Genomic DNA, 12645 nt, shown 5'->3' on the forward strand with positions numbered 1-12645 from the left:
GTGCAGACACCTGGCCTCAGTGTGGACACCTGGCTTCAGTGTGGACACCTGGCCTCAGCATAGACACCTGGCCTTTTACAAACATCTGGCCTCAGTGCAGACACCTGGCCTCAGTGTGGACACCTGGTCTCAGCATAGACACCTGGCCTCAGCATAGACACCTGGCCTTATGCGGACACCTGGCTTCCATGTGAACACTTGGTCTCAGTGCGGACACCTGGCCTCGCATGGACACCTGGCCTTATACGGACACCTGGCTTCCATATGGACACCTGGCCTTACAGGGACACCTGGCCTTATGCGGACCCCAGCCTCAGTGTGGATACCTAGCCTTACACAGACACCTAAGGACAGTTGTCCATGCTGTTAGGTGTCCGTGCTGAGGCCAGGTGTCCGTGCTGAGGCCAGGTGTCCGTGCTGAGGCCAGGTATTCACACTAAGGCCAAGTGTCTGCACTGAAGCCAGGTATCCACACTAAGGCCAGGTATCTGCACTCTGGCCAGATGTCCGCACTGAAGCCAGATGTCTGCACTGAGGCCAGGTATCCGCACCGAGGCCAGGTATCCGCACTGAGACCAGGTGTCTGCGCTGAGGCCAGGTATCTGCACTGAGGCCAGGTGTCTACGCTGAGGCCAGATATCCACACTGAGGCCAGGTATCCGCACTGAGGCCAGGTATCTGCACTGAGGCTAGGTGTCCGCACTGAGACTAGGTGCTTGCACTGATGCTGGCAGTCTGCAAAATGCCAGAAGCCTGCTCTGAGGCCGAGAGTTCTCACTGAGATTGGAAGTCTGCGCCGAGGCTGGAGGTTCTCGTTGGCTTCACGAAAAAAGAAGAAAAAGAAAATAACATGAAGGAAAAGACAAAAAAAGAACAGAAACGTTTAGCACCATTCATGGCTTATCAGATACTGCAATAGTCAATGTTGAAATGCAGTAAGACCTGGCCATTATCCAGGCTTGAGCTGGTAAGTGGCAAGTAGCATTTGCACCACACAGGTGCCTGGCAAACACCATCCCCAACCAGAAAGAATCTAACTGTTGCATTCAATGGTATTACCATCACTTAATCCCCCACTGCCAAAATCCAGGGGTAGGGGTTGTTCCCTGCCATGATTGGGACAAGGTTGACCTCATTGATTTGTTAACCTGGGCCAGTCAGGAAGTTTCTGGCTGACCAATATAACCAGGAGAGTTGCCGATTGCCTGCCCCTCTTCTGCAGTTATGTCAGCGCCCGGGTGACTCTGGAGAAGGAGCACATGGTGTTCACCAACACCTTTGAGTTGTTCAGGGAGAGGTGGGCGCCGCAGGGAGTGGAGTGCATCATTTCCCCCTCCAACTCTATTTTGATTTAGTTCCTGCCCTCCCCTTCACTGTTTTGATCACACAGCATTGCCCTTTGACGTGAAGGGCACTGCTTGTCACAGACCACTTGGGTGTTTTCCTACTTTTCCTGGTGGTGGATATTGAATAAAGATTTGTGCACTTTGCGTCTCTCACTATGTCTCACAACTACACACACGCACACACACCATGGGTGCTGGGGAAAATAAGCACTACCGCAGTTAGGCGGTAGTGTGGGGTTAATAAAAAAAAAGAAGGAAAAAAAAAAGAAAAGAAAAAAAAATATATAACCAGGAGAGTTGCCGATTGCCTGCCCCTCTTCTGCAGTTATGTCAGCGCCCGGGTGACTCTGGAGAAGGAGCACATGGTGTTCACCAACACCTTTGAGTTGTTCAGGGAGAGGTGGGCGCCGCAGGGAGTGGAGTGCATTATTTCCCCCTCCAACTCTATTTTGATTTAATTCCTGCCCTCCCCTTCACTGTTTGATCACACAGCATTGCCCCCTAAGGACACTGCTTGTCACTGGCCTTCTTAGAGTGTTTCTTTTCTTCCTGGTGGTGGAAATTGAATAAAGATTTGTACACCTTATGTCTTTCACTCTGACTCACACCTGCACACACACAACATGGGTACTGGGGAAAATAAGCACCACTGCAGTTAGGTGGTAGTGTGGGGGTAAAAACAAACAGGAGTGTCAGAAGTTCTGCTCACTTTGAGAGCTGCCTCTGAGGGAGCTGGAAAAAGAAGAAAAAAAACCAAGAGACTTGCCGATTGCCTGCCCCTCTTCCGAGGCTATGTCAGAGCCCCGGGTATCTCTGGAGAAGGAGCATGTGGTGTCCACCAACACCCTGGAGTTGTTCAGGGAGAGTTGGGCGCTGCAGGGAGTGGAATATATTATTTCCCCCTCCAACTCTATTTTGATTTAATCCCTGACCTCCCCTTCACTGTTTGATCACACAGCATTGCCCTCTAGGAAGGGCACTGCTTGTTACTGGCGACTTGGGTGTTTCCTTTCTTCCTGGTGGTGGAAATCTAATAAAGAGTTGTACACCTTGTGTCTTTCACTGTGTCTCACACCTACACACACACAACATGGGTGCTGGGGAAAATATTAACACCACTGCAGTTAGGTGGTAGTTTGGGGGTGTTTTATATATATATATATATATAAAAACCAGGAGCCTCCCTCTCAAACTCTATTTTGATTTAACCCTGCCGTCCCTTTCACATTTTTGATCACACAGCATTGCCCTCTGATGAGAAGGACACTGCTTGTCACTGGCCACCCTGGTGTTTCCTTTCTTCCTGGTGGTGGAAATTGAATAAAGATTTGTACATCTGTTGTCTTTCATTGTGTTTCACACCAACACACACACACATAACATGGGTTGGGAAAAAATATGACCTGAGTTTCCTCCGAATGCTCCGGTTTCCTCCCACAATCCAAAAGATGTGCAGGTCAGGTGAACTGGCCATGCTAAGTTGCCATAGTGTTAGGTGCATTAGTCAGGGGTAAATATAGGGTAGGGAAGGGTCTGGGTGGGTTGCTGTTCCGAGGTTTGGTATGGACTTGTTGGGCGAAGAGTCTTGTTTCCATGCTGTAGGGAATCTAATCAAACCATTTAAAGATTAGAATCTCCTCAGATCAGGCGATTGACTTTGTGCTGGCTGGTGCCACAGTCAGTGTGTTCCTGCTGGTAGGAGGAGAGTGCCTTTGTCTTTTCCCCCTTGTTTAGAAAAGCGATTTGTTCTCTTTTTTTGGGTTTCTTTATTGTTTGTGTTCATTTTTTTCTTTATTTTGAGCTATGCCATAACCAGGAGACTATGCTCATTACTGCTGCATGGGAGTACGGGGAAGGAGGGGGTGGGGGGATGTGGAGAGAGGGGGAATAATATGTATATTACCAGGACATTTGAATCTCTTTAGTTCAGGGACTGACTCTGAGCTGGCTGGCCACAGTACTGTGCACAAATAAATAAAGGGTGACTTGGTGATGGGACACCAGCCTCTGAGCAGTTATTTCATTACCATTGATCAGAAACTGAGCAGATTGAGCCACATAAATAATATAGCTACAAGCACAGGTCAGAGGCTAGGAAACCTGAAATGAGTAATTCATCTCCTGACTCCCCAAAACCTGTTCACCATCAACAAGCCACAAGTCAGGAATGTGATGGAATACTCCTCACTTGCCAGGACAGATACAGCTCCAACTAACTCAAGAATAGTAGTTCCATCCAGGACAAAGCAAACCACTTGATTGGCATTGCACTCACAAACATCCACTCTCTCCATCATTGATGCATAGTGATTGCAGTGTGTAACATTTACAAGATGCATGGCAGAAATACACCAAACCTCCTTATACAGCACCTTGCATACCCATGACCGCTACCATCTAGGAGGACTTGCATGGTAGATACATAGGAACACCATCATCTGCCAGTTTCCTGCCCAAGCCATTCACCATCCTGACCACAAAATACATTGCCATTACTTCAGAATTGCTGGGTGCCTCCCAGTAGCATTTTGGGGTTGCCAACATCAAACAGAAACATGCAAACACAGCAACTAAGAGCAGGTTATTTAGCCCTTTAAGCCTGCTCTATCATTCAAATAATCATGTGTGATCCATTATCTCAACTCCATGTTCCAACTTTCTCCACAAAACACTTGATGGCTTTAATACCTAAAATATCTCTCTCTTTCTTGAATAAATGTAGTGACCTGGCCTCCATTGTCTTCTCTGGGACAGAATTTCACAGATTCACTATCCTTTGAGCAAAGAAATGTGTTCTCAGTCTGAAATGCCCTACTGCATATCCTAGTTTTGGATTTCGCAAACAGGGAAATTATCCTTCTTGCATCTAGTCTTTCCAGTCCTGTTGGTTTGTTGTACATTCCCATTAGATCTTCCCTCATTTTTTGAAACTCTAGTGAATATAGGTCCAGTTGAACCAATCTGTCTTCACAGGATAATTCTGCCATCCCTGGTATCAGCCTAGTGAACCTCTGCTGCACTCACTCTATGTCAAGTATATCCTTTCTTAGGTAGGGAGGCTAAAACTGCATGCAACACTCTAAGTAATCTCTCATTGAGGCCCTGAAAAACTGCAGTAAGATGTCCCTTAATTCTGATCTTGAAATCCTCCTAAAAAAAAGGCTAATATATAATATGCCTTCCTAACTGTGCCTGCTGTCTACTTTCATTGACTAGTGTACAAGGACAACATTTCCAAATGTACCACTATTTAAATGATATTCTGCCTTTCTGTTTTTCATTCCAAAGTGAATAACTCCCATGCTATACTGCTTTTGTTTTGTGTTTGCTCACTCATTCAACTTGTCTAAATCACCTTGAAGCCTCCTTACTCAGTGGACAACTTGAACGAGTACGCCACCACTGTCACAGAGTTCACTCGCAAGTTTATGGAGGACTGCACACCAAAGAAGTTAATCCGAGTGCTCACCAACCAGAAACCTCGGATGAACTGGGAAATCCATTGCCTACTGAAGACCTAGTGGGCAGCATTCAAGTCAGATGAACCAAACCTATTCAGAAAATCCAGAGATGAACTCTGCAAAGCCTTCAGACATGCCAAGGGACAGTACCAGACCAAGTTAGAGACCCAGACCAACCATGAGGACCCCCATTGCCTGTGGCAAGCCCTACACAACATAACAGGATACAAAATGAAGCAGAACAAGATAGTGGACAAAGACACATCCCCCTGTGGCACCCAATACTTTTTATGCTCGGTTCGAGCAGAATGCCAGTGGCCTAGTGTCACATGCTCCGACAGGCCTGGATGCATCTGCTCCTTCTGTCACCACTGCTGAGTCAGATCGGTCTTCCTGGGAGTCAACCCGAGGAAAGTGAGGGGCCCGCACAGAGTCCTGGCCTGTGCACTTAGATCCTGGGTGGACCAGTTGGCAGAGGTATGCACTGACATCTTCAACCTCTCCCTCCGACAAGGCGAAGTCCCCACCTGCTTCAAGAAGGCCACCACCATCGCTGTAGCTAAGAAAGCACACACAACATGCCTTAATGACTACTTCCCGGTGGCTCTGACCTCAATAAGTGCTTTGAGAGGCTGGTCATGGCCCACATCAACTCTAGCCTCCCAACCTGTCTCAATCCCTGATAATTTGCCTACCACATAACAGGTGCACAGCAGGTGCTATCTCCCTGACTCTCAACTAGATAACAAGGGCAACCGAGCTAGGCTCCTACTCATCAACTACAGTTCCTCCTTCAACACCATAGTTCCTGCCAGACTAATCTGAAAACTCCAAGACCTTGGTTTCTGCTCTGGCCTCTGCAACTGGATCCTCAGCTTCTTGACCCACAGACTGCAATCAGTGAAGATAGACAACTGCTCCTCCTCCACGATAACCCTCAACACTGGCGTCCTGCAAGCATTTGTCCTCAGACCGCTACTATACTCCTTTTACAACCACGACCGTGTAACGAAATTCCAAATGAATGCCATCTACAAGTTTACTAATGACAGCACTGTGGTAGGACAGATATCAAACAATGATGAATCAGAATTCGGGAAGGAGGTAGAATGCTTGGTAGTGTGGTGCAATGGTAACAAGCTCTCTGTCAGTGTTGGCAAAAGAAAAGAACTGATCATTGACTTCAGGAAGAAAGGGAGAGAACACGCCCCACCTACATCAATGGAGCTGAGGTGAAGTGAGTTGAGAGTGTTAAGTTCCTAGGAGTGATGATAACTGCAAACGTGTCCTGGACATCCAATGTAGATATGTTGGTTAAGAAGGCACAGCAATACCTCTTCTTCTTCAGGTGGATCAGGAAATTTGGCAAGTCCATTAGGACCCTTGCCAACATCTCCAAATGCACCATAGAAAGCATTCTATCCAGGTGCATAACGGCCTGGTGTGGTAACTGCTCTGTCCAGGATTGTAGGAAGCTACAGAAAGTTGTGTCCAACTCCAATTACACGTCTTGTTGCTGCTGAGAGACTGCCAACATCAAAGACTCAACCCAACTTGGTAATGCTCTCCTACAACCTCTTCCATAGGCAGTGGAAACAGAAGTTTGAACACATGCACTAAATAGCTTCAAGGACAGCTTCTTCCCTGCCACCATTAGACTGCTGAATGGACCTCTCTAACTTCAAATAATGTTGATCTTGCTAATGATGATCTTGTTTTGTGCACCTACTGTGCAGCCATAACCTTGGATTCCTCGCCCTGTCTAACCACCCTATGATCTGTATCTCCTTGTTTGCTATGATCTGCTTGTGCTTTTGGCTATACTTAGGTACATGTAACTACAATAAAATCAAACTTAAAAATCAAACTCAAAGTTACTTTCTCCTCATAATTCACAACCCCATTCAGTTTTGTACCAATGCAAATTTGGAAAAGTTACATTTGGTTCCATCATCCAGGTCATTTATATACTGAGGCCCAAGCACTGAGATACTGGACTACAGCATTCCAAGAAGGTGACTCACAATCACCTCCTCAACAGCAGTTAGGAATGGGCAATAACCAGAGAGCCAGCCAGTGAAGCCCACATCCCATGGGTGAATAAGAAATTGCCTCACCAGAACCACAGACTACCAAACCTGTTTTAAAGTCAGACACTCACATTCTGTATGATGTGCTGAGAACTTTTCATCCTCAAATAAGAGCGAAAGTCTTTAAAGACTATCATTTTCCAAGAAATTATGAAACCAGAAAAGTTTATACCTTCCTTGGAGAAACTAACAAACTCAAAAGCAAATAGTTGAATGCTAATATAGAGGTCAATGGAATAGCTAACAGTTTTAATTCAGATATGGGAGCAGCAGTTTCAGTGCTCTTTGAGTAAGTAGAATAGCCATATCAGATAACATTGCAACTTTCATCAATTAGTCTATAAGGTCCAGGAGGAAATACACTGAAGATCAAAGGACAACTAACTGCAAATCTGAAATGCAAAGAGAGAAATTTTAGAAATCATATACAGAATCCAGAATCTGGTTGTACTTTATTAACAAGGAGCACATGTAAGATCTAAACTAAATTTATAAAACGGACAAAATTGATGAAAAGGACCAAAATGATGAATTCATAACTAAATTTCCAAAATGTTTTCAAAATGCTAGCTGAACTGGAAACTGTGTACTATGTCACACATAATGCAAAACTCTGTTTCCATCCAGGAAAATCCGATGCCCAAGAAGAAAGTGAGAAGTAAAATAGAATGTTTCAACAAGGGGTTGTTTCATCAATAAACAGTAGGGAACTGTTATAATACCTGTTCCCAAACAAAATAGTTTATCAGAGTTTATGTTGGCCTGATTGAATTGCAAGTGTGAAATACACCCAATGGCTTCAGTAATGCAAAAAATACAAAGAGTACCATCTTTAGAAAAATGGACACAAACAGTGGATTCTGTCAGTTATCATGAGATAGTCAAATCTTCCAACAGCCTTCATTTCATCATTTGGATATTATTGTATTGACCACCTATTCTTAGTATCATTGCAACACCAAAGATAGTCCAGAGGATAATGTCAAACATGTTGGTAGGAATTGAAGGCTTCATTTGTCTTAAGAATGATATATTCATCCATGATTACAGAGTATGATCTCAGTGGGTCACAAAAAAGTGTTCAAAACCCAATACGGTATGGGATTAACACTGAGCAGGCTACATGGAACGCATGGAAGACAGATACTTCGTAAAAATCCTTTTTTTTATGGCAAATCCATTTTAACGGGGGTACTTTAATGAATATTCTTTAAGTAAACTTAGTAAACAATTATGTTACATTACGCTAGGTAATTGTTCTGCTTCAAGAAAGATCTTTATGCATGTGATTATGCAAATAGGTTTAGTCAGAAACCCAAATTGTAACTTTGTTTCAGAAATAAAACAGTGCAATTTCAAGGCAAATTAGTGCTCAGATTATATCCAATAGCAGCTTTTATCCTGATGATCTGCATCTGCCATTCTTTCAACTGTAATTTCTGTTGAGACATTAAGGTCACATGGAGGATGTCTAGTAGGTAGGCAGTTAAACACACCTCCAATAATTGATATCAGTTAATCAAGATCACCGGCTGCTTCTTCATGGGTGGGCAAATTGTTTTTACTTATGGGTGCATATCAGGCACCTTCTCTGCTTTGTTTCATGTTTACTCTAAATTACTGAAATTAGTAAAATCTTGAAATTTGCTCTTTCTTAATAACTAATCATCAATGTCAAAATTGTTGCTCTTCTGAGCTTTCTTGTGTATCATTTTTGTCAAGGTCTAAAGAACAGAACTAAATGCAATGTTATAATCCTGATAGAGGTGGTTAATGTTTAAAGAAGAAATTGGAGCAGCCAGAAATGAACTATACTGCAAGATTTTACATTTCTTTTGAATAACAAAAAAAAACTACTGTATATGAAGAAAATCTAATAAAAGCAACTTAACAGCTTATAAAACTTATGCTATCACCTCATTTTTACTTTTTACTTCCTCCATTATGGTAAGAAAACTTCAAGGTCCATTCATGTTTCCTTGGAACAACCTTAAAAGTTATGATATAATCCTATGAAATTGACTCTAATCTCCTTAGGATTTCAGCTGTTCCCAAGACAGAAATAACTTGGAGGTAATTCCATTTGCTTCTGGCTAAGTTTGCCTTCAATTTTTCTTGAAAGTCTCACAATTCTGAACTTATTAGCTCCTTGCCCTGATCTAAATATATTTCGACTTTTTCTTTTTTGCACTCTGCTTCTACAGCTTCTGTATCATTTTTTGAAAGCTAACAACTCAAGTTTACTGCTTTCCACCATAAGCCTCCATGAGGACCAATGTAGATTTCTTCCTCTAGTTTTAAATGATGTAAATCTTCCAGCTAATCTTTGCCCTCATGATGTTGAATCTTGAAAACTCAGCTTCATTCATCCTGGTGATTGGTAAAGTTTTTCGGGTTGAACCCAAGATGGGTTAACATTAACGTCTTTGCTTCTCCACACTCAGTTAGTTGCAGTCTACACCTGGATCAAAGCTGCAACTACATCTGTCTATTCCAAAGATGAAGTGTTTGCTTCTATCAGAAAATGCATACAAATACATCAAAAAAGGGAGCCTTCTAATCAAGATACCCACCCTGAAATATTCATTTTTATTGCAATAAGATTCCACGTAGGAATGCAAATTAACTATCTGTAAATTTCAAACATTTCCATGTTTCTGGGAAACCATATCACTAACTTACATTGAAAATAAAGACATAATTTCCCAGATTTGCTGGCCCCATTTTGAATCTTGAAGCAGACTTCCTATTGCTTATGATTTTATCTTTCTAGCTCTGATCTCTTAAGTAAACATGGCTTCTGCCTTTTGATCACTACTGCCTGTTAACATTTAAATTTTCAATTTAATTTTAATATTCCAGATCAAGGGTGGAATTTTTCCAGTTCAAGTGTTGTGGGCAATGGTGAGAAATGTGGGAAATGCAATGAGAATGAATAAAATCTAATTCTCAACATTAAGAAATGGGATTTAGGTTTTCCCTTTAAAGATTCCATGGCACACTCTGAACCTCGACAAGCAGCAACTACTGTATCCTATTTTCATACATTTGCATTTTGTTATTGATTACTCTTGCCTCATCAGCAGGCAGCTTGCAATTTTTGCATGCATTAGCGCAAAACTAGATTGTACCAATTCCCCACTTGACGTCAGAGTGGTTACCTGGTGAATTCAGCTTCAGTGATATCAATTGCAAGATCCATTCTCCAATATCTCATTGGCATGCTCCAGGGGTAGCAATAGTATCCACCCTTCATTCATGGAAATTGGCAACAGCGAGACACCAGCCTCACCATGTCATCAATCTCTGACTAACTCGTATCACGCTCATGAATATCTTCAATGTTTCAACGAGATAATTTTGCATCAAGTGCATTTTATAACTCTTAGCTTACTTTCATGGACTCATGCACTTTACCCAACATGGATGTCTAGCTTACCCTGCCATTTAGTTCAATGAGAACTTACAGGGTCACAGTATATCTGGTGGCCTGAAATGTTACTTAGTGTGGACAGAAAACCAAGCAGCTTGTTGCCAACACCGAACAGTCATGGGAATGAATAGGTTGCTGTACGGCAGTGTGATGTTTCAATGTCACACCTACAGCATGTGGCAGCAACTTACATATTAAACCCCTGCATATGATTCAAACAAGGCATTTGACAAGGTTCTCCATGGGAGACTGATTAGCAAGGTTAGATCTCATGGAATAAAGGGAGAACTAGCCATTTGGATGCAGAACTGGCTCAAAGACAGAAGACAGAGGGTGGTGGTGGAGGGTTGTTTTTCAGACTGGAGGCCTGTGACCAGTGGAGTGCCACAAGGATTGGTGCTGGGCCCTCCACTTTTTGTCATTTACATAAATGATTTGGATGCGAGCAGAAGAGGTACAGTTAGTAAGTTTGCAGATGACACCAAAATTGGAGGTGTAGTGGATAGCGCAGAAGGTTACCTCAGATTACAACAGGATCTGGACCAGATGAGCCAATGGGTTGAGAAGTGGCAAATGAAGTTTAATTCAGATAAATGCGAGGTGCTGCATTTTGGGAAAGCAAATCTTGGCAGGACTTATACACTTAATGGTAAGGTCCTAGGGAGTGTTGCTGAACAAAGAGAACTTGGAGTGCAGGTTCGTAGCTCCTTGAAAGTGGAGTCACAGGTAAATAGGATAGTGAAGAAGATGTTTGGAATGCTTTCCTTTATTGGTCAGAGTATTGAGTACAGGAGTTGGGAGGTCATCTATTGGAAAGATGTTGTGAAACTTGAAAGGGTTCAGAAAAGATTTACAAGGATGTTGCTAGGGTTGGAGGATTTGAGCTATAGCGAGAGGCTGAACAGGCTAGGGTTGTTTTCCCTGGAACGTTGGAGGCTGAGGGGTGACCTTATAGAGGTTTACAAAATTATGAGAGGTATAGATAGCATAAATAGACAAAGTCTTTTCCCTGCGGTCGGGGAGTCCAGAACTAGAGGGCATAAGTTTAGGGTGAGAGGGGAAAGATATAAAAGAGACCTAAGGGGCAACTTTTTCACGCAGAGGATGGTATGTGTATGGAATGAGCTGCCAGAGGATGTGGTGGAGGCTGGTACAATTGCAACATTTAGGAGGATGGGTATATGAATAGAAAGGGTTTGGTGGGATATGGTCCGGGTGCGGGCAGGTGGGACTAGATTGGGTTGGGATATCTGGACAGGTTGGACCGAACGGTCTGTTTCCGTGCTGTACATCTCTATGACTATGACTCTAAATGACTGCCTGCAAATCAATTATGTCAATGAGGGACTGCCACACCATTCAGTCGAGGGATTCATCTGATTTCAGACCAGGGGATTGTTGTGAATATTCTACCCAGATGCAGGCTTTCCCTCCTCAGTTGTAACTTCTGCAGAATTGGGGATAGCAGGCAGGGAGCAGGTGAAGGGGCTCAGCACTTCTGGAGTATCCTAACAGGAAGTGCCTCTGTGGGCTATGTGGTGACTTGCTGTGTGAGTGCCTGTCAGCAACTTCCTGTCATCTTGTGTGGAATGGGCACAAGCGAATGAAATTGAGATTCTCACCACCCGTTGCCTCCTCACCTTGTCTTTGATGATGCTGCTGAGCTCCTGTGGCCGATGTGCAGGATGGGTATGTGTAGGGAATGCTGGATGACAAACGAAATTGAGCTTTTTGTTAAGAATAATAAGGAAGCATGTGTCAGGAATAGTCAGCAGAGATCGAGTGAGTCTCTAGAAGAGCATAAAGGCAATAGAAGGGAAATCAGGACAGCAAAAAGGGGTCATGAGATAGCTTTGGCAAATAGGGTTAGGGAGAATCTGAAGTGATTCTACAAATACATTAATGACAAAAGGGTAACAAGGGAGAGGAGAGGGCCACTTAAAGATGAACAAAGACCACCTATGTGTGGAACCACAGACGGGTGAAATACTAAACAAATATTTTGAATCAGTGTTGATTGTGAAGAAGGATATGGAAGATAAAGAACTTGGGGAAATAAACAGCGACATTTTGAAAAATGCCCATATAACAGAGGAGGAGATGCTGGACATCTTAAAATGCAAAAATGTGGATAAATCCCCAGGGTCTGATCAGGTGTTCCCTGGATCTCTGTGGGAAGCTAGGGAAGTAATTGTTGGGCCCCTTGCTGAGATATTTGTATCATCAGTACCACTGATGAAGTGCCGGAAGGCTGGAGGTTAGTTAACATGGTACCATTATTTAAGAAAGGTGGTTAGGAAAAGTCAGGGAACTAT

Source organism: Hemiscyllium ocellatum, chromosome 25, assembly GCF_020745735.1.
Source record: "Hemiscyllium ocellatum isolate sHemOce1 chromosome 25, sHemOce1.pat.X.cur, whole genome shotgun sequence".
Taxonomy (NCBI): Eukaryota; Metazoa; Chordata; class Chondrichthyes; order Orectolobiformes; family Hemiscylliidae; genus Hemiscyllium; species Hemiscyllium ocellatum.